Below are 22,242 nucleotides of genomic sequence, written 5' to 3'. Positions count from 1 at the left end.
TACTTATTGTGTTCTTCAAATTTGTTATTTCTCGTGTTTTTTTCTATAGTATTACGTTGCTATTGATTATTGCATTGTTGGGTTTTGAGTTTGCAAGAAAGGCATTTAACTGTACTTGTGCATGTGACATTAAAACATGAGACTTGAATTGCCTCTGCATTCTCAAGCGTGTGGAATATTTTTGTAAACAGCAGACATTTCTTTGGAAAAGGCTTTTGACTTGATAGGGAAAACATATATAGTTGTTTGAACTGCCGGTTTTTGAGTTTTGATTACATGGCACGATGACAGACTACAGCTTTATTCAAAGCAAATATTTAACATTTATTTGTGGACACCGTGAATGGGGAAACATATATGATTTAAAACCATAATGTCACATTTTGTATCAATCGGACAGTGTAGTAAGAAATTGCCACAAATTAAAATGTATACAAATGTGGAAATGATGGGTCTTGTTACTCTCACGGAAGAATATCAGTCAGCTCTTTTGGGTGTACTTCGTTTTTTCCAGCACTTTCCATGAAAAACACGCCTACAAAGTGACGTCACGTGCGTGTCAAACGCAGTCCTCGCCGCACAGATGTCGCGCCCATTGGTCGCGCCGTAGAGCAGGCTACTCGGATTACCACAAATGAGCCACAAACTGTTCAAACACAGACAAATACTATGGTAACCAAATTCTAACATACATGAATACAGGGAGCTATGCCTTTTCTATAATTAAAAGACAACTCATTGCTGAAGGTGACAAAGAATGTCAAGGAAGCAGTGGTGTGGTGGAGGCTATACGCAGGTACAGTATATGCCGTATACTGTACCCACTTTTGTTCAGTGGGCATTGTTTATACTCACTTCTTAAATCCACGGATGCGTATCAAAGTAGTGTAGCGGAGGTATATGCCGTGTCAATAATGCATTACAGTCAAAGACAGGCAGAAACTGCTTCTTCAATATAAATCCCCGATCACACTTATAGGTGGGTTGCAACCCAGTCTCTCATTAAGTGTGTACTATTTGTAAAAATCAGCACAATGTTTGTATGCACTAATAGCAGAAATTTATGGCGCATCGAAATCAATAACACCAGATACCTCTGATGCCACGCCCCTTCTGAATCTCTAAACTCGATGCGCCCTGAGTTTGTGCTATAAGTACAAATAAACATAAATGCTTATTTGGTTGAAGCTAGCCATTTTACATTGAGAACGAGGTGAGTTATTGGACAAGAAATAACAAATAATCTAGTATTCTCTGTATTTCGGCCCGCATAATTCTAAACAATTTATTTCAATCAGTTATGTATATTCGTTCATCTTGTAGACAGGAAGTGATATTTATTCGTCCTGGCCAACAGTCGCTTGTATGCTAACGTTAGCTTTTTGGTTCCCGCCGGTTGTAACCCCAGTGAATATTGGACCTTTTTAGCTAGCTGCTCGCCGTTATTAATTATGTAAAAAGACAATCAATAATATCAATCGTGTAAGCACATGGAAATACTTTTTAGCGATGTTTTAAAGGTATTTATTTAATGATTTAAAAGTGTCTGGCAGTGAGTGATGGACTGTGAAATTCAATCGCCCATGATTCCGTAGCACCGGAACTGACGTTTTATAAATTCTACCGGAACTGACCTTTGTGTTCGTTCTTTTTCTTATATTTTTTAATTTATTTTTTATTAACAACAAATCAATACAGAAAGTACATAAGGGAACACAAGTATATATAGATTATATATAACGGACAATCGAGCTAAGGGGTACAATATCACATTACAATTACACAAGGACCTTAAGGGACATACATACACTTACAATTCTAACAGTTTTTTTGTTAGTAGAATATTTAACTGTCTTAAAATACAGTTCAATTTCTTTTTGTAGGGTAAGAAAATGTGTTTTTTTGTTTGTAAATTTACATTTGTGTATATGAAATTTGTCCAAAAGAATAATGAAATGAATTACATAAAAATGTTTAAACTTATTTTTATCGTATGTAAAGAATCCAAGCAGTACATCTCTCCACAATAGTGTAGAATCTTCATAAATGTGTTCAATTATAAATCTACTGATGTCTTGCCACAGTTTTCTTACATGTATACAATACCAAAAAAGATCCAACACTGTTTCTGGGTGGTCATTACAAAAGGAGCAATTTGAGTTGATGTTTTCCTTAAACTTCTTCATATAGTGGTTGGCAGGATAATATTTATGAATAATTTTAAAGGAAACTTCCTTCATTTTGTTAAGAAGTAGGTATGTGTGTGGCAACATCCAAACTTTTTTCCAACAGATATTATCAATAAATCCATTCCAATAAGGCATGACATAAGGTACAACATACAACATCCTGCTGAAACAAGGTTCGTATCGCTCTGTTGTTGAATGGACCAAAAGAGAAACAAATCTTTCCTACTGATGAGTCAACAGGGTCAATAGAAGGTAGGCTCTGAGGGTCAGGTCTTGACACGTTCCTGAAAAACAGAGCAACACCTGAGGGAATTGCGTCTAAAACAATTGCAAAATCTTTAGGTGTTACAGGGACCTTGTAAAGTGATAAGAATTCCTTATAACTGAGTAAAAGAGCCTCTGCATTTACCAGTTGGCTCACCAAAATCAAATCAAGTTTATTTTATATTGCCCTTCGTACATCAGCTAATATCTCGAAGTGCTGATACGATACCAATAGGATATTATTTCGGAACCAATATTCTTAAAACAAAGAAGTATTTTTATACAATATATCCCAATTATTCCATATATAATATCTGTGTGGAGAAAAATTGTGTTTATAAATTAAGGACCATGACAAGAAAACCTGCCGATGAAAAGCAGAAAGTTTCACTGGAATTTTGTCAATATAATAATTGCTCGACAACATGAAGTTAAGGCCACCAAAAGAAGAGAAGACATGATGAGGAATAAAATTCCAGATAGAAGTGGGTCTTCTTAGGAATTGTTTTATCCAATTGATCTTAAAAGTATTATTTAAAGTAGTAAAGTCCAGAAAATTCAGTCCACCATTCTCATAAGTGTTCATTACAACAGTTTTCCTAATGTAATGGGTACGGTTTCTCCAAAGAAAGTTGAAAAGCATCTGGTCTATCTCCTTGCTTATTTTACCGTCAAGATTTAAAGATAGAGCGCCATATGTTAGTCTAGAGATACCTTCAGCCTTGGTTATTAGGACTCTACCTTTTAAAGATAAGTCCCTTCGTAGCCATTGATTTAGCTTCTTCTGGGTATTTTTAATAAGAGTGTTACAATTTAGTATGCCTCTAGACTTCTGATCCTTTGTAATGGTTATGCCTAAATATGTAAGTTCTTCTTTTACTGGAATACCATAATATGAAGGTGTCACACAATCTTTGACAGCTATGAGTTCACATTTATTAATGTTAAGGTATAGACCAGACGCTTTGGAAAAGGATTGTATCACATTGATTGATATGGGAATTTGGTTAGCATCTTTCAGAAAAAGTGTAGTATCATCAGCCAGCTGGCTTATAATAATTTCTTTACCAGCTATGGAAATACCTTGTACAGGACTATTTTTTAAAGAATTTGCAAGAAGTTGGGTGATTAATAAAAACAGATACGGGGAGATAGGACAACCTTGTCTAATTCCTCTCTTTAACTCAAATCTAGGTGAGGTGCCATATTTCAATTTGATAGAGCTGTTACCATTTGCATAGAGAGTCTTAATAGCCTTACAGAAAAAATCCCCAAAGCCAAGTCTCTCAAGGGAGTGGAAGAGAAACTGATGCTCTACTGTGTCAAATGCTTTATAAAAAAATAAAAATAAAAATATGAAGCTATCCTCAGTTATTAGTCAAGTATGTCTAATCTGACATTGTTAGAAATATGTCTGTTCCTTATGAAGCCAGACTGTGAAAACCCACAGGACGGTAGATGTCCAAGAAGAGGGTTGGGCATCCCTGATCTAATCAAATGGCTACCCAGAATTTTTGCATTGCCCCCCACCCTTTTACGCTGCTGTTACTCTCTGTTATTATCTATGTTTAGTCACTTAAATAACTTACCTACATGTACATATTACCTCAACTAACCGGTGCCCCCTGTATATAGCCTCGCTATTGTTATTTTACTGCTGCTCTTTAAGTATTTGTTACTTTTATTTCTTACTTTTTTTAGGTATTTTTATTAAAACTGCATTGTTGGTTAAGGGCTTGTAAGTAAGCATTTTACATTAAGGTCTACACCTGTTGTATTCGGCGCAAAATTTGATTTTGAAGAGTGAGATCTCCCTTGGGGGATTTCTTAATAGACTTATCAAGGCTATTAAGAAATCGTTACACTACTCCCTCGGTTCAGAAAACATAACCTGTGCTTCTCTGTCACAAATCCCTCACGCCTTAATAACAGGACATACTTTTGACCCTCATACACTATCCTACTTCTGCTCATCAGAGTAGCAAATGGTAGGAGGGGATATTGACCTGAGGTAGGCTTGACGCCAGGTTGCTTGACCCAAAGGAAATCACACTACACACAACAACCCCAAGAGAATAAGAGCCTAATCAAGACTAGCGTCGTTCACCTGGTCAGGCAGCATGACTACCTTGTTAGGACATTTATAACTAGTACTAAATGCAGTTGCAAAATACTGACCAATTTTAGCTGGCTTCATTTCAATTTCATTTCAATGTGGGATTTCATTTCAATGTGGGATTAAATACAAAGTGGTGCTATAAAACTTTCAAATCCTTAGACCGATTGACTGTAAACTAAGCTTCTGTCTTGCAGGCATGAACAACTGAGAAAGAGGACAAGTACATTAGAGTGTCTCGTTTGAGAAATAGACGCGTCACAAGTCCTCAACTGGCAGCTTCATTAAATAGTACCCGCAAAACACCAGTCTCAATGTCACATTCGTTTAGAGATGGATTGGACCAAGGTGCAGCGTTGTAGGCGTACATTTTACTTTTATTTAAATGACACCAGTCTGCCGACCGTTGCTGGAGGCTCTGGACAGACCGTCGCTGGAGACTCTGGACTGCAGACCGTCGCTGGAGACTCTGGACCTTGGATCGTCTCTGGAGGCTCTGGGCCATGGATCATCACTGGAGGCTCCGGGCCATGGATCATCACTGGAGGCTTCGGGCCATGGATCATCACTGGAGGCGTCGGGCCATGGATCATCACTGGAGGCTTCGTGCCATGGATCATCACTGGAGGCTCCGGGCCATGGATCATCACTGGAGGCTCCGGACCATGGATCATCACTGGAGGCTTCGGGCCATGGATCATCATTGGAGGCTCCGGGCCATGGATCATCACTGGAGGCTTCGGGCCATGGATCATCACTGGAGGCTTCGGGCCAGCGGATCATCACTGGAGACTTCGTGATTGGAGCAGGCACAGGATGTACCAGGCTGGAGACACGCACTGGAGGCCGGGTGCATGGAGCTGGCACAGGATATACTGGGCCGTGGAGGTGCACTGGAGGTCTGGAGCGTAGAGCTGGCACAACGCGTCCTGGACAAAGGACCACCTTCGCATGGCAAGTGCAGGGAGCTGGCACAGGACGCACTGGGCTGTGGAGGCGCACTGGATACACGGTGTGTAGAACCGGCACACATTGTACCGGAACGGTGACACATACCTCAGGGCGAGTGCATGGAGGAGACACAGGACGTACCGGACTGGGGAGGCGCACTGAAGGCCAGATGCGTGAAACTGGTGCATATGACAACGGTGTCTTTTATATTGATAACAAGTTCAAACAGGTGGCATTAATACAGGTAACGAGTGGAGGACAGAGGAGCATCTTAAAGAAGAAGTTACAGGTCTGTGAGAGCCAGAAATCTTGCTTGTTTGTAGGTGACCAAATACTTATTTTCCACCATAATTTGCAAATAAATTCATTAAAAATCCTACAATGTGATTTTCTGGATTTTTTTGTGTGTACACAAAAAAGTGTACCTATGATGAAAATTACAGGCCTCTCTCATCTTTTTAAGTGGGAGAACTTGCACAATTGGTGGCTGACTAAATACTTTTTTGCCCCACTGTATATATACACTGCTCAAAAAAATAAAGGGAACATTTAAACAACACAATGTAACTCCAAGTCAATCACACTTCTGTGAAATCAAATTGTCCACTTAGGAAGGAACACTGATTGACAATAAATTTCACATGCTGTTGTGCAAATGGAATACACAACAGATGGAAATTATAGGCAATTAGCAAGACACCTCCAATAAAGGAGTGGTTCTGCAGGTGGTGACCACAGACCACTTCTCAGTTCCTATGCTTCCTGGCTGATGTTTTGGTCACTTTTGAATGCTGGCGGTGCTTTCACTCTAGTGGTAGCATGAGACGGAGTCTACAACCCACACAAATGGCTCAGGTAGTGCAGCTCATCCAGGATGGCACATCAATGCGAGCTGTGGCAGGAATGATGTGGCAGGTTTGCTGTGTCTGTCAGCGTAGTGTCCAGAGCATGGAGGCGCTACCAGGAGACAGGCCAGTACATCAGGAGACGTGGAGGAGGCCGTAGGAGGGCAACAACCCAGCAGCAGGACCGCTACCTCCGCCTTTGTGCAAGGAGGAGCACTGCCAGAGCCCTGCAAAATGACCTCCAGCAGGCCACAAATGTGCATGTGTCTGCTCAAACGGTCAGAAACAGACTCAATGAGGGTGGTATGAGGGCCCGACGTCCACAGGTGGGGGTTGTGCTTACAGCCCAACACCGTGCAGGAAGTTTGGCATTTGCCAGAGAACACCAAGATTGGCAAATTTGCCACTGGCGCCCTGTGCTCTTCACAGATGAAAGCAGGTTCACACTGAGCACATGTGACAAACGTGAGTCTGGAGACGCCGTGGAGAACGTTCTGCTGCCTGCAACATCCTCCAGCATGACCGGTTTGGCGGTGGGTCAGTCATGGTGTGGGGTGGCATTTCTTTGGGGGGCCGCACAGCCCTACATGGGCTCGCCAGAGGTAGCCTGACTGCCATTAGGTACCGAGATGAGATCCTCAGACCCCTTGTGAGACCATATGCTGGTGCGGTTGGCCCTGGGTTCCTCCTAATGCAAGACAATGCTATACCTCATGTGGCTGGAGTGTGTCAGCAGTTCCTGCAAGAGGAAGGCATTGATGCTATGGACTGGCCCGCCCGGTCCCCAGACCTGAATCCAATTGAGCAGATCTGGGACATGTCTCGCTCCATCCACCAACAACACATTGCACCACAGACTGTCCAGGAGTTGGCGGATGCTTTAGTCCAGGTCTGGGAGGAGATCCCTCAGGAGACCATCCGCCACCTCATCAGGAGCATGCCCAGGCGTTGTAGGGAGGTCATACAGGCACGTGGAGGCCACACACACTACTGAGCTTTATTTTGACTTGTTTTAAGGACATTACATCAAAGTTGGATCAGCCTGTAGTGTGGTTTTCCACTTTAATTTTGAGTGTGACTCCAAATCCAGACCTCCATGGGTTGATAAATTTGATTTCCATTGATCATTTTTGTGTGATTTTGTTGTCAGCACATTCAACTATGTAAAGAAAAAAGTATTTAATAAGAATATTTCATTCATTCAGATCTAGGATGTGTTATTTTAGTGTTCCCTTTATTTTTTTGAGCAGTGTATATATATCTGAACAAGAGAGCCTCATCGAAATTGCAACAAGTGGTTCTGTGAAAATTTAATTGAATCACTGCCAGATTTCTGGATAGGGCTGCGCTCACAGTTTCTTGCCTTGGCAAATCGCGCTGGTAAGACACTGATGCCCTTTGCAACCACGTACCTATGTGAGAGTGGATTCTCAGCCCTCACTCGCATGAAAACTAAATACAGGCACAGAATGTGTATGGAAAATGATTTAAAACTGAGACTCTCTCCAGTACAACCAAACATTTCAGAGTTATGTGCATCCTTTCAAGCACACCCTTCTCATTAACCTGTGGTGAGTTATTCACAATTTTCCATGAACAAATAAGGTTTTATATATAAGATGGCTAAATAAAGAGCAAAATTGTTCATTATTATTATATTATTATTTGTGCCCTGGTCCTATAAGAACTATTTGTCACGTCCTACGAGCCGGGCTGTGACAAACTCACGATCATTCTTATGTTTAATAAATGTATCGTATAGTCTGTGTGTGGCAGGCTTACAATGATGGCAAAAAAACAACATTTGAGAATGCGCTGACCCTGGTGCTAGAGGCGGTACTCAGCTGGAGGTTGAATATTTGAAGGGTTACGGGACTATAAAAAGTTTGGGAACCACCACCACTGACACAGTATAACATAAAATTATGACATACAGTACCAGTCAAAAGTTTGGACACCTACTCATTCAATGGTTTTTCTTTACTTTTACTATTTTCTACATTGTTGAATAATAGTGAAGATATCAACACTATGAAATAACACATATGGAATCATGTAGTAACCAAAAAAGTGTTAAACATATCAAAATACACTGCTCAAAAAAATAAAGGGAACACTTAAACAACACAATGTAACTCCAAGTCAATCACACTTCTGTGAAATCAAACTGTCCACTTAGGAAGCAACACGGATTGACAATAAATTTCACATGCTGTTGTGCAAATGGAATAGACAAAAGGTGGAAATTATAGGCAATTTGCAAGACACCCCCCAAAACAGGAGTGATTCTGCAGGTGGTGACCACAGACCACTTCTCAGTTCATATGCTTCCTGGCTGATGTTTTGGTCACTTTTGAATGCTGGCGGTGCTCTCACTCTAGTGGTAGCATGAGACGGAGTCTACAACCCACACAAGTGGCTCAGGTAGTGCAGTTCATCCAGGATGGCACATCAATGCGAACTGTGGCAAAAAGGTTTGCTGTGTCTGTCAGTGTAGTGTCCAGAGCATGCAGGCGCTACCAGGAGACAGGCCAGTACATCAGGAGACGTGGAGGAGGCCGTAGGAGGGCAACAACCCAGCAGCAGGACCGCTACCTCCGCCTTTGTGCAAGGAGGTGCACTACCAGAGCCCTGCAAAATGACCTCCAGCAGGCCACAAATGTGCATGTGTCAGCATATGGTCTCACAAGGGGTCTGAGGATCTCATCTCGGTACCTAATGGCAGTCAGGCTACCTCTGGCGAGCACATGGAGGGCTGTGCGGCCCCACAAAGAAATGCCACCCCACACCATGACTGACCCATCGCCAAACCGGTCATGCTGGAGGATGTTGCAGGCAGCAGAACGTTCTCCACGGCGTCTCCAGACTCTGTCACGTCTGTCACATGTGCTCATGTGCTCAGTGTGAACCTGCTTTCATCTGTGAAGAGCACAGGGCGCCAGTGGCGAATTTGCCAATCTTGGTGTTCTCTGGCAAATGCAAAACGTCCTGCACGGTGTTGGGCTGTAAGCACAACCCCCACCTGTGGACGTCGGGCCCTCATACCACCCTCATGGAGTCTGTTTCTGACCGTTTGAGCAGACACATGCACATTTGTGGCCTGCTGGAGGTCATTTTGCAGGGCTCTGGCAGTGCACCTCCTTGCACAAAGGCGGAGGTAGCGGTCCTGCTGCTGGGTTGTTGCCCTCCTACGGCCTCCTCCACGTCTCCTGATGTACTGGCCTGTCTCCTGGTAGCGCCTGCATGCTCTGGACACTACGCTGACAGACACAGCAAACCTTTTTGCCACAGTTCGCATTGATGTGCCATCCTGGATGAACTGCACTACCTGAGCCACTTGTGTGGGTTGTAGACTCCGTCTCATGCTACCACTAGAGTGAGAGCACCGCCAGCATTCAAAAGTGACCAAAACATCAGCCAGGAAGCATAGGAACTGAGAAGTGGTCTGTGGTCACCACCTGCAGAATCACTCCTGTTTTGGGGGGTGTCTTGCTAATTGCCTATAATTTCCACCTTTTGTCTATTCCATTTGCACAACAGCATGTGAAATGTATTGTCAATCAGTGTTGCTTCCTAAGTGGACAGTTTGATTTCACAGAAGTGTGATTGACTTGGAGTTACATTGTGTTGTTTAAGTGTTCCCTTTATTTTTTTGACCAGTGTATAGTTGAGATTCTTCAAACTATTTCTTTTTATCATGGATCCCCATTAGCTGCTGCCAAGGCAGTTTATACAATTTTAAAAACATTACAATACATTCACAGATTTCACAACACACTGTGTGCCCTCAGGCCCCTACTCCACCACATATCTACATTACTAAATCCATGTGTATGTATAGTGCGTATGTTATTGTGTGTGTGTATGCATGTGTCTGGGCCTATGTTTGTGTTGCTTCACAGTCCCCGCTGTTCCATAAGGTGTTTTTTTAATCTGTTATTTTAAATCAAATTTTACTGCTTGCGTCAGTTACTTGATGTGGAATAGAGTTCCATGTAGTCATGGCTTTATGTAGTACTGTGTCCCTCCCATAGTCTATTCTGGATTTGGGGACTGCGAAGAGACCTCGTGGCATGTCTTGTGGGGTATACATGGGTGGCCGAGTTGTGTGCCAGTAGTTTAGACAGACAGCTCGTTGCATTCAACATGTCAACACCTCTCATAAATAAAAGTAGTGATGAAGTCAATCTCTCCTCCACCAAGGGCCAGCCGTGCTGCCCGGTTCTAAGCCAATTGCAATTTTCCTAAGTCCTTTTTTGTGGCACCTGACTACACAACTGAACAGTAGTCAAGGTGCGACTAAACTAGGGCCTGTAGGACCTGCCTTGTTGACAGTGTTGTTAAGAAGGCAGAGCATCGCTTTATTATAGACAAACTTCTCCCCATCTTAGCTACTACTGCATCAATATGTTTTGACCATGACAGTTTACAATCTAGGGTTACTCCAAGCAGTTTAGTCATCTCAACTTGCTCAATTTCCACATTATTAATAAAGATTTAGTTGAGGTTTAGGGTGTATGGAGTGTTTTGTTCCAAATACAATGCTTTTAGTTTTAGAAATATTTAGGGCTAAATTATTCCTTGCCACCCACTCTGAAACTAACTGCAGCTCTTTGTTGAGTGTTGCAGTCATATCAGTCGCTGTAGTAGCTGACGTGTATAGTGTTGAGTCATCCGCATACATAGACACTGTCACGACTCCCACCGAAGGTGGCTCCCCTTCCTGTTCGGGTGGCGCTCGGCGGTCGTCGTCACCGGCCTATTAGCTGCCACTGATCCTTTTTTCCCCCCTTGTCTGTTTATTAGTTGCACCTGGTTAATTGGTTGGGCTTTATTTACCAGCCGGCCCGCCTGCTGGTTGTGCGGGATTATTTTCAGTATACGTTTGTACTCGACTGTAAGTCATGGTTGTTTGTGTATGGTGTTTTTGGCTGAACTGTTTAGTTCCCCCTGTTTGGGGCATTTGTTTGAGTTGGCGTCATTTTCACCGGTGTGGTGTAATAAAAGTATCGCTACCCTGAACTCGCTGCTTACTGCGCCTGACTTCTTCCTCCACTACACCCCGGACGTTACAGACACTCTGGCTTTACTCAAAGTCAGTGGCATGTCGTTACTAAAAAAAAATTAAAGCAAGTGGCCTAAACAGCTACTCTGGGGAATTCCTGATTCTAACTGGATTATGTTTGAGAGACTTCCATTAAAGAACACCCTCTGTGTTCCGTTAGACAAGTAACTCTTTATCCACATTATAGCAGGGGGTGTAAAGCCATAACACAAGTTTTTCTAGCTGTCACGATCGTGTGGAGGATTGACGGACCAAAACGCAGCTTTAGGAAAATAAGCCATCTCCTTTTTATTGATGAAGAAGGCAAACGAAACAAACACACTTACGAACTAAACAAAACAAGAAAACGATCGTGAAGCTAAATAACGATGTGCACACACAGGCTACAAACGTATCACATAGACAACTACTCACAACAAATGAAAGCTTATGGCTACCCTAAATAAGGCTCCCAATCAGAGACAACCGAAATCAGCTGTCTCTAATTGGGAACTCATTCAGGTAACCATAGACTCTCCTAGACAACTAAACATACATAGACAACGCTAGACACATGTACTCAACACAAACCCATATACTACACCAACAACCCCTTTACCATAGAATCACCCAAAACCAACAAAACACAAACATTCCCCATGTCACACCCTGACCTAACTAAAATAATAAAGAAAACAAAGAATACTAAGGCCAGGGCGTGACATAACCCCCCCCTTAAGGTGCGAACTCCGGGCGCACCAATACACAGTCTAGGGGAGGGTCTGGGTGGGCTTCCATCCAATAAATCGTCCCATGTCCATTGCTCCTTCTTCTCCTGTCCCTTACTCCGTTTATTTTTCCCTTGCCGCTTGGTCTTAGCTTGGTGGGTGATTCTGTAATGACTGTCGCTCTCCTCATCCTCGGACGAGGTGAGGAGAGAAGGATCTTCAGACCAAAACGCAGCTTGAGGGAAATAAGCCATCCTTTTATTTACACGACGATGGCAACACGAAACACAAAACACTTTCAAATTTACAAAACAAGAAAACGACGTCGACGAAACCTGAACATAAACTTACATAACTAAACATAAACTCACGGACAGGAAACAGACGACATCAAAATGAACGAACAGCCAAACAGTCCCGTATGGTATCGACACGACACAGACACGGAAGACAATCACCCACAAACAAACAGTGAGAACGCCCTACCTAAATATGACTCTTAATTAGAGGAAAACGCAAACCACCTGCCTCTAATCAAGAGCCATACCAGGCAACCCAAAACCAACATAGAAACAGATAACATAGACTGCCCACCCAAAACACATGCCCTGACCATAAACACATAAAAAACAACATAAAACAGGTCAGGACCGTTACACTAGCAGCTGCCTTAATGACAGCTTTGCACACTCTTGGCATTTTCTCAACCAGCTTCATGAGGTAATCACCTGTAATGCATTTCAATTAACAGGTGTGCCTTGTTAAAAGTTAATTTTTGGAATTTATTTCCTTCTTAATGCGTTTGAGCCGATCAGTTGTGTTGAGGTAGGGGTGGTATACAGAAGGTAGCCCTATTTGGTAAAAGACCAAGTCCGTATTATGGCAAGAACATCTCAAATAAACAAAGAGAAATGACAGTCCATCATTACTTTAAGTCATGAAGGTCAGTCAATCAGGAAAAGTTCAAGAACTTTGAAAGTTTCTTCAAGTGCAGTCGCAAAAACTATCAAGCGCTATGATGAAACTGTCTCTCATGAGGACCGCCACAGGAAAGGAAGACCCAGAGTTACCTCTGCTGAAGAGGATAAGTTCATTAGAGTTACCGTCCTCAGGAATTGCAGCCCAAATAAATGCTTCACAGAATTCAAGTAACAGACACATCTCAACATCAACTGTTCAGAGGAGACTGTGTGAATCAGGCCTTCATGGTCAAATTGCTGCAATGAAACCACTAACCACTAAAGGACACTAATAATACGAAGAGACTTGCTTGAGCCAAGAAACACAAGCAATGGACATAAGACCGGTGGAAATCTGTCCTTTGGTCTGATGAGTCCAAATTTGAGATTTATGGTTTCAACTGCCTTGTCTTTGTGAGACGCAGAGTAGGTGAACTGATGATCTCCGCATGTGTGGTTCCCACTGTGAAGTAGAGGTTGACCGATTAATCGGAACGGCCGATTAATTAGGGACGATTTCAAGTTTTCATAACAATCGGAAATCTGTATTTTTGGACGCCGATTTTGCCGATTTTTGTATTTTTTAAAAATATTGTTTTCACACCTTTATTTAACTACGCAAGTCAGTTAAGAACACATTCTTATTTTCAACGACGGCCTAGGAACGGTGGGTTAACTGCCTTGTTCAGGGGCAGAACGACAGATTTTTACCTTGTCAGCTCAGGGATTCAATCTTGCAACCTTACGGTTAACTAGTCCAACGCTCTAACCACCTGCCTGTTACGCGAATGCAGTAAGAAGCCAAGGTAAGTTGCTAGCTAGCATTAAACTTATCTTATAAAAAAACAATCAATCAATCATAATCACTAGTTATAACACATGGTTGATGATATTACTAGTTTATCTAGCATGTCCTGCGTTGCATATAATCGATGCGGTGCGCATTCGCGAAAAAGGACTGTTGTTTCTCCAACGTGTATCCAACCATAAACATCAATGCCTTTCTTAAAATCAATACACAGAAGTATATATTTTTAAACCTGCATATTTAGCTAAAAGAATTCCAGGTTAGCAGGCAATATTAAGGGTATATGCAACAGTTTGGGAATATTGAAGACTCATGTTAAAAGGAACCACCAGCTTTCATATGTTCTCATGTTCTGAGCAAGGAACTTAAACGTTAGCTTTCTTAAATGGCACATATTGCACTTTTACTTTCTTCTCCAACACTTTGTTTTTGCATTATTTAAACCAAATTGAACATGTTTCATTATTTATTTGAGGCTAAATTGATTTTAAGTTAAAATATGTGTTCATTCAGTATTGTTGTAATTGTCATTATTACAAATTTTAAAAAAAAATCGTCCGATTAATCGGTATCGGCTTTTTTGGTCCTCCAATAATCGGTATCGGTATCAGCGTTGAAAAATCATAGTCGGTCGACCTCTACCGTGAAGCATGGGTGTGATGGTGTGGGGAAGCTTTGCTGTTGACACTGTGTTTTATTTAGAAGTCAAGGCACACTTAACCAGGATGGCTACTACAGCATTCTGCAGCGATACGCCATCCCATCTGGTTTGCGCTTAGTGGGACTATCATTTGTTTTTTAACAGGCCAATGATCCCAACCCACCTCCAGGCTGTGTAAGGGCTATTTGACCAAGAAGGAGAGTGATGGAGTGCTGCATCAGATGACCTGGCCTCCACAATCACCCGACCTCTACCCGTTTCAGATGGTTGGACCGCAGAGTGAAGGAAAAGCAGCCAACAAGTGCTCAGCATATGTGTGAACTCCTTCAAGACTGTTGGCAAATCATTCCAGGTGAAGCTGGTTGAGAGAATGCCAAGAGTGTGCAAAGCTGTCATCAAGGCAAAGGGTGGAAACTTTGAATAATCTGTTTAACACTTTTTTGGTTACTAAATATGTGTTATTTCATAGCTTTGATGTCTTCACTATTATTCTACAAGGTAGAAAATAATTTAAAAAAATGGAAAATGAGTAGGTGTCCAAACTTTTGACTGGTACTGTATATCTGTCAGAGTGTATTCTCATCTCTTCACCAAATAAACACAGTTATACTAAAGTTATACTTAAGTTGCGTTGATGAAGAAATATAACACAATTTGTATTTAATAGTTTCCTGTACCTTTACCCATCCTCCTGCAGTATCCATGCTCCTGCACCTATCATCACAAGATACAGGTACAGTATGCTAGAATGCCGAACAAATACCATGCCAACCATAACTTTTTTTTTAATACAGCCAAGCTATTCTTTTTATGAGTTCTGTCATGTATTTTTTTAAATCTTAAAAAAAAATCTCCACTAGACTCTTTGATGCAGGACCTACAGGAGCTGATGAGGAGTTTCACTGGGCCATATTGTCACGTAACCCCAAAGGTGACTTGGGCAGAGAGGCAGGCCTTGTGTGCACAAAAGTGGGGGGAAAGAGAGAGGCAATGGTGGACAGCATGTTCTCTGCTGAAGGTACTGTGTTGGGCCGGTGTCAGTATTGCAACAGTGAGGATGCTGTTGTGCAGTGCAGAGATTGACTGCCGAGGCATCTTCTCTGTGCTGCATGTGACATAGCCACTCATAGCACCAAGGTTTTGCACAACAGGGAGACTCTGTTTGAAGGGTTTTATCACCCCTTATCCCCAACCACCGTAATTCATCAGGATGATGACGGGTCCCTTACCTTCCAGGAGCAAGGTGTGTTTATTGTTTTGGTGTTTCAAATTAAATCTGATAGCACCTCCTGCAATACCATCTTTTTAGTCATGCTGCACAATTTTCAATGCATCAGTATTTACAGTCCAAATATATAGAACAATTTGATTGTCATTCTTTGGTGTCACATTTTGGTTTCTAGTTTGTCTTTTGCCCATGGCTGTGTCACAGCTGTGTGGTTGGTCCTCCAGCGCCCCGACAGTGACAAGGAGGTCATCCTGATTGGAAAAAATGGTAAGTATGTGATTTTTAAAGACTTTACTTCTATTCACATGTTTTTAAAGAATGTAATGAATTACTTCTCAATAATTACTCCTGACTCAGGGTGCTACAACCTGTCCCTTCCTGATCTGAACTGCTCCAGATGTCTGAGACATTGGAGAGTGGGGCTGGACGAACTTGTAAAGAGTGTCTACTGGCCAGCCACCGTGACTCACCAGACGATCTACAAAGTGTACCTATTCAAGTCAGTGGCCCCAGGATGCTCCCGTCAAGACTTTGTGGGAATGTTTGATGGAACAACAAAGCACTTTGGCAGGGTAAGTGTGTATATACTAATCAAATGATAATTTTAATTAATTAGTGGTTAATATTTGTCCCAAATATAAAAATTGCCCCTTACTTATACCTTTATACCTCTGTATGTTTTGCATGTTAATAGAGTGGAAAGATATGTGGCTACACATTCCAGAAAGCACTTACTGGCGGTTTGAAATAGACAAGCTTTGCGGAAGCGATCTCCTCCATTGTCATGCCTGCTCACAGGAGATGCATGCTATATCAGTAGATGGGAATCGGAAGCAATACCGCTTCTGGAAAGCTTCTTGTTTTATACTACCTTCTTATGTGTTTGATGTTTTGTTCAGAGTATAATTATACCTTCTTAAAGTGCATGCTGGTCTTTTTGTTATGAAGTATATGTTTGTGATGTTATATTGCAGTTGGTATTCTTTTTAGAAGAACATTAAATTGTCAACTAGAAGGTCATTTTCAAATAAGAAAAATTATGGGACAGTGCTTTGTCTTTTTGCTTTATCCAAATCCCTCTGAGACACACACGGTCAGATGTCTGGGATTTGAACCAGCAACCCACCTCTCTAGGCTACTTGCCACACCTTGACGGTTTGATGTATAATTTTGTGATGTAATCTTGCAGTCTGACTCTCTATGTAGTGTTGAGGAGGGCTTCATGATGGTGTCTTCCTGGCGAAAGACAATGATGTGTCATCCTTCATCAAACATGTCCATACAAAGACCAATCATGTAATTATTCTCACAGTTTCTATAACACAATGTCACCCAGTTTAGAATGTGTTTCTTTTAAGTTAATCTCTACACTTCACTGTAATTTTAATGTTGTAGATGCCAGGCAAAGGAGTGTGTGTCACGTCAGAGTGGACAGTGGCCAAAGAGACATCAGGAAAATCATCTTCCAAAGTAGATGAGGGGCTTGAGACAGCAGTTTGCCAACACGGTGTGCTCCTCAAGGCCCTCAACGTACAGAGGTGAGATATATGCCTAAGCAATGTACTTGCAGAAGGAGGTGTCTTTTGCTGGCATGGTAGTCTTTTTCTGCTGCGATGTTACATGCAAATACTGGCCATATTTGCATGTTTTTTTTATCTTACACAACTGTAATTGAAATCTTTATGTTGATTGGTTAGCACACAGTAGTAATTTATTAAAATAGCTGACTGAAGATGTTTTTCCAACAGTACAGGACAGACATTATCACACTACTGGCAAGGGGCTGGAACAAGAGGAAGTTCACCAACATGGACCGCATGTTGGCAAAAAGATACAGTACCAAAAGTTTGGACACACCTACTCATTCAAGAGTTTTCTTTATTTTGACTATTTTCTACATTGTAGAATAATGAAGACATTTAAACTATGAAATAACATATGGAATCATGTAGTAACCAAAAAAAGTGTTAAACAAATCAAAATATATTTTAGATTCATCAAAGTAGCCACCCTTTGCCTTGATTAAGGTTTAGCACACTCTTGCATTCTCTCAACCAGCTTCATGAGGAATGCTTTTCCAACAGTCTTGAAGGAGTTCCCACATATGCTGAGCACTTGTTGGCTGCTTGTTCTTCACTCTGCGGTCCAACTCATTCCAAACCATCTCAATTGGGTTGAGGTTTGGTGATTGTGGAGGCCAGGACCTCTGATGCAGCACTCCATCACTCGCCTTCTTACACAGCCTGGATGTGTGTTGTGTCATTGTCCTGTTGAAAAACAAATGATAGTCCTACTAAGCGCAAACCAGATGGGATGGCGTATCGGTGCAGAATGCTGTGGTAGCTATGCTGTGTAAGTGTACCTTGAATTCTAATTAAATCACCAATTCACCAACACCAATTCTGGTTGAAAGAATGCCAAGATTGTGCAAAGCGGTCATCAAAATCAAATGTATTTATATAGCCCTTCTTACATCAGCTGATATATCAAAGTGCTGTACAGAAACCCAGCCTAAAACCCCAAACAGCAAGCAATGCAGGTGTAGAAGCACGGTGGCTAGGAAAAACTCCCTAGAAAGGCCAAAACCTAGGAAGAAACCTAGAGAGGAACCAGGCTATGAGGGGTGGCCAGTTCTCTTCTGGCTGTGCCGGGTAGAGATTATAACAACATGGCCAAGATGTTCAAATGTTCATAAATGACCAGCATGGTCAAATAATAATAATCACAGTAGTTGTCGAGGGTGCAACAAGTCAGCACCTCAGGAGTAAATGTCAGTTGGCTTTTCATAGCCGATTATTGAGAGTATCTCTACCACTCCTGCTGTCTCTAGAGAGTTGAAAACAGCAGGTCTGGGACAGGTAGCACGTCCGGTGAACAGGTCAGGGTTCCATAGCCACAGGCAGAACAGTTGAAACTGGAGCAGCAGCACGGCCAGGTGGACTGGGGGCAGCAAGGAGTCATCATGCCAGGTAGTCCTGAGGCATGGTCCTATGGCTCAGGTCCCCCGAGAGAGAGAAATAAAGAAAGAGAGAAAGAGAGAATTAGAGAGAGCATACTTAAATTCACACAGGACACCGGATAAGACAGCAGAAATACTCCAGATATAACAGACTGACCCTAGCCCCCCGACACATGAACTACTGCAGCATAAATACTGGAGGCTGAGACAGGAGGGGTCAGGAGACACTGTGGGCTCATCTGATGATACCTCCGGACAGGCCCAAACAGGCAGGATATAACCCCACCCACTTTGCCAAAGCACAGCCCCCACACCACTAGAGGGATATCTTCAACCACAAACTTACAATACTGAAACAAGGCCGAGTATAGCCCACAAAGATGTCCGCCACGGCACAACCCAAGGGGGGCGCCAACCCAGAGAAGAAGACCACGTCAGCGACTCAACCCACTCAAGTGAGGCACCCCTCCTAGGGACGGCATGGAAGAGCACCAGTAAGCCAGTGACTCAGTCCTTGTAATAGGGTTAGAGGCAGAGAATCTCCGTGGAGAGAGGGGAACAGGCCAGGCAGAGACAGCAAGGGCGGTTCGTTGCTCCAGAGCCTTTCCGTTCACTTTCACACTCCTGGGCCAGACTACACTCAATCATATGACCTACTGAAGAGATGAGTCTTCAATAAAGACTTAAAGGTTGAGACCGAGTCTGCGTCTCTTACATGGGTAGGTAGACCATTCCATAAAAATGGAGCTCTATAGGAAAAAGCCCTGCCTCCAGCCGTTTGCTTAGAAATTCTAGGGACAATTAGGAGGCCTGCATCTTGTGACCGTAGCATACATGTAGGTATGTACGGCAGGAACAAAATCGGAAAGATAGGTAGGAGCAAACCCATGTAATGCTTTGTAGGTTAGCAGTAAAATCTTGAAATCAGCCCTTGCCTTAACAGGAAGCCAGTGTAGGGAGGCTAGCACTGGAGTAATATAATATATTCTTTTGCTTCTTGTCAGGATTCTAGCAGCCTTATTTAGCACGAACTGAAGTTTATTTAGTGAATAATCCGGGTAGCCGGAAAGTAGAGCATTGCAGTAGTCTAACCTAGAAGTAACAAAAGCATGGATTAATTTTTCTGCATCATTTTTGGACAGAAAGTTTCAAAATGTTGCAATGTTACGTAGATGGAAAAAAGCGGTCCTTGAAACAGTCTTGATATGTTCGTCAAAAGAGAGATCAGGGTCCAGAGTAACACCGAGGTCCTTCACAGTTTTATTTGAGACGACTGTACAACCATCAAGATTAATTGTCAGATTCAACAGAAGAGCTCTTTGTTTCTTGGGATCTAGAAAAAGCATCTCTGTTTTGTCCGAGTTTAAAAGTAGAAAGTTTGCAGCCATCCACTTCCTTATGTCTGAAACACAGGATTCTAGCAAGGGCAATTTTGGGGCTTCACCATGTTTCATTGAAATGTACAGCTGTGTGTCATCCGCATAGCAGTGAAGTTAACATTATTTTTTCGAATGACATCCCCAAGAGGTCAAATATATAGTGAAAACAATAGTGGTCATAAAATGGGAACCTTGAGGAACATCGAAATGTACAGGTGATTTGTCAGAGGACAAACCATTCACAGAGACAAATTGATATCTTTCCGATAGATAAGATCTAAACCATCAAGGCAAAGGGTGGCTACTTTGAAGAATCTCAAATATAAAATGTATTTTGATTTGTTTAACACTTTTTTGGTTACTACGTGATTCCATATGTGTTATTTCATAGTTTTGATGTCGTCACTATAGTTCTACAATGTAGAAAATAGTAAAAATAAAGAAAAAGCCTTGAATGAGTAGGTGTGTCCAAACTTTTGACTGGTACTGTATATTCACATGTGCGCCGCACACACAGCCTATTTACAGCGGAATATTATCAAGAGCGCGCAGTTCTCAACTGGTTGTTGCATGGAGCAGCTCACAGAAGAATGACCACTGTTGTAAAGTGACAAACACAGTAGCTTTATGACTCTAAAACCTAATTAACCTAATAATTAAATGTAACATATTTGAACCAAAATGTATATTCTATTTTAATCTATCAGGCAGGTGGAGTTGACAGTTTATGGTTGTGACCATGGTGATTCCAATATTGTTTGTTTAAATCTATCAAAAGTAGAGAACTTTCCAGACCATGAGTGTTCTTGTTGCACTACATGTTATGAGGACATGAATAAGGGGTCCTTATGGTATAGCTGGCCCTGCTCATTCCTAATTCATTCAGGATTTTAGACAAATGTGACAGAGTAAACCAAATCTCCGGACACAGCTTTTAGGAAGGAATCTCCGTACATAACTTTTAGTTTTGAGATAAATATTCACACGGGGCTATTGCAAGTAACTACATACTATCAATTTTCAGTTAATATACATTTTTGACAGTTTTTAGATTAGTATTTTTTGGGGTTGAGTTTGAAATGGGGATCTTTTGCTTTCAACATGGAAATGAATAATATTGAAAGTATTTCTAAAATTCCCTAAACAAATATTTCCCGCTAAATCTACATTTAAATCAAATAATAACAAAAAAATGTTTTTCCAACTATAAAAATAAAGTTTCCCTGCCAGACAAGGACTGTCCCGACTTTCAAAAATCCCTATGCTAATATCCTTCTATCCTACACATTTTGCCATGAGACTGACATAAAAAAATTATGTTTTAAAGCTAATTTCCTGTAATAAAAAATAAACAAATAATGGCTTATGTGTTAATTTTCTAGCTATCATATGCTTATGACGGGTTCATATGGTTTAGGCCTTGCGGAGGCTGCGTGGTATGCTACGCCAGTAAAGTAATATAACCATGAATAATGTTCAATACATGCACAACATATTTCTTTCTGCAACAGTCTCAGCCTTTCACATCACTGTTGCAATCAAAACTTTACAAAAGGTCAAAGTAAACTGGAGTCTCCTCTTCTGGGGGCTAACAAAATGAATGCTTTTGATGTACAATGCACAACATGTTTAATCCATGGTGTAATCTCACTGTCACAAATAATCAAAGTCATTCTGCAAATGCTCACATCACATTATTACCTAGCTCTTGTTGACCCATGGGGCCATATCTACCCAGCCTAGCATGACAGACAGTACAATGTGGGCTAATCATCCAATGCACTAGGCCAAAGGGTTTACATTTGTTTTTTCATTGATTGATAGTGGAAGTATAAATTGCTAGTAAATCTTTTTCAATATAGGAGTTATTATTAGGCAAATTTCATGCCACCCATTCAAAAGTGTCCAAAGCAAAGACGAACCCAGGAAGGTGCAAGAAGAACAACAGGGCAAAAGAAGAGAAGGCCAAGAACTCCTATCCCATCTTGCATTGCAATCACGCTGTGTGTGCTTCGCAACAAGAAGTACAGCTGTAGGGAATTGTAGTCCTTTAGAACAAGGTTTCTCCTGATTCAAATAATCAGAGCTTGATGATGAGTTGGTTATTCGAA

At 41.7% G+C, this 22,242-nt stretch overlaps 1 long non-coding RNA gene across 1 annotated transcript; it reads left to right on the top strand.

Annotated features, from left to right (window-relative positions):
- Nucleotides 1-492: 492 nt before the first annotated feature.
- On the top strand, nucleotides 493-21,490 carry LOC129817648 (uncharacterized). Its single transcript, XR_008753749.1, has 6 exons — nucleotides 493-796; nucleotides 14,710-16,060; nucleotides 16,151-16,365; nucleotides 16,983-17,089; nucleotides 17,189-17,331; nucleotides 17,542-21,490. It is a non-coding gene; the product is annotated as an uncharacterized LOC129817648 (long non-coding RNA).
- Nucleotides 21,491-22,242: the final 752 nt, after the last annotated feature.

This window comes from Salvelinus fontinalis, chromosome 20, assembly GCF_029448725.1.
Source record: "Salvelinus fontinalis isolate EN_2023a chromosome 20, ASM2944872v1, whole genome shotgun sequence".
In the NCBI taxonomy this organism is placed as follows: Eukaryota; Metazoa; Chordata; class Actinopteri; order Salmoniformes; family Salmonidae; genus Salvelinus; species Salvelinus fontinalis.
Note: the sequence above shows the minus strand (reverse complement) of the source record. Positions and strands in the feature narration are given on the sequence as shown.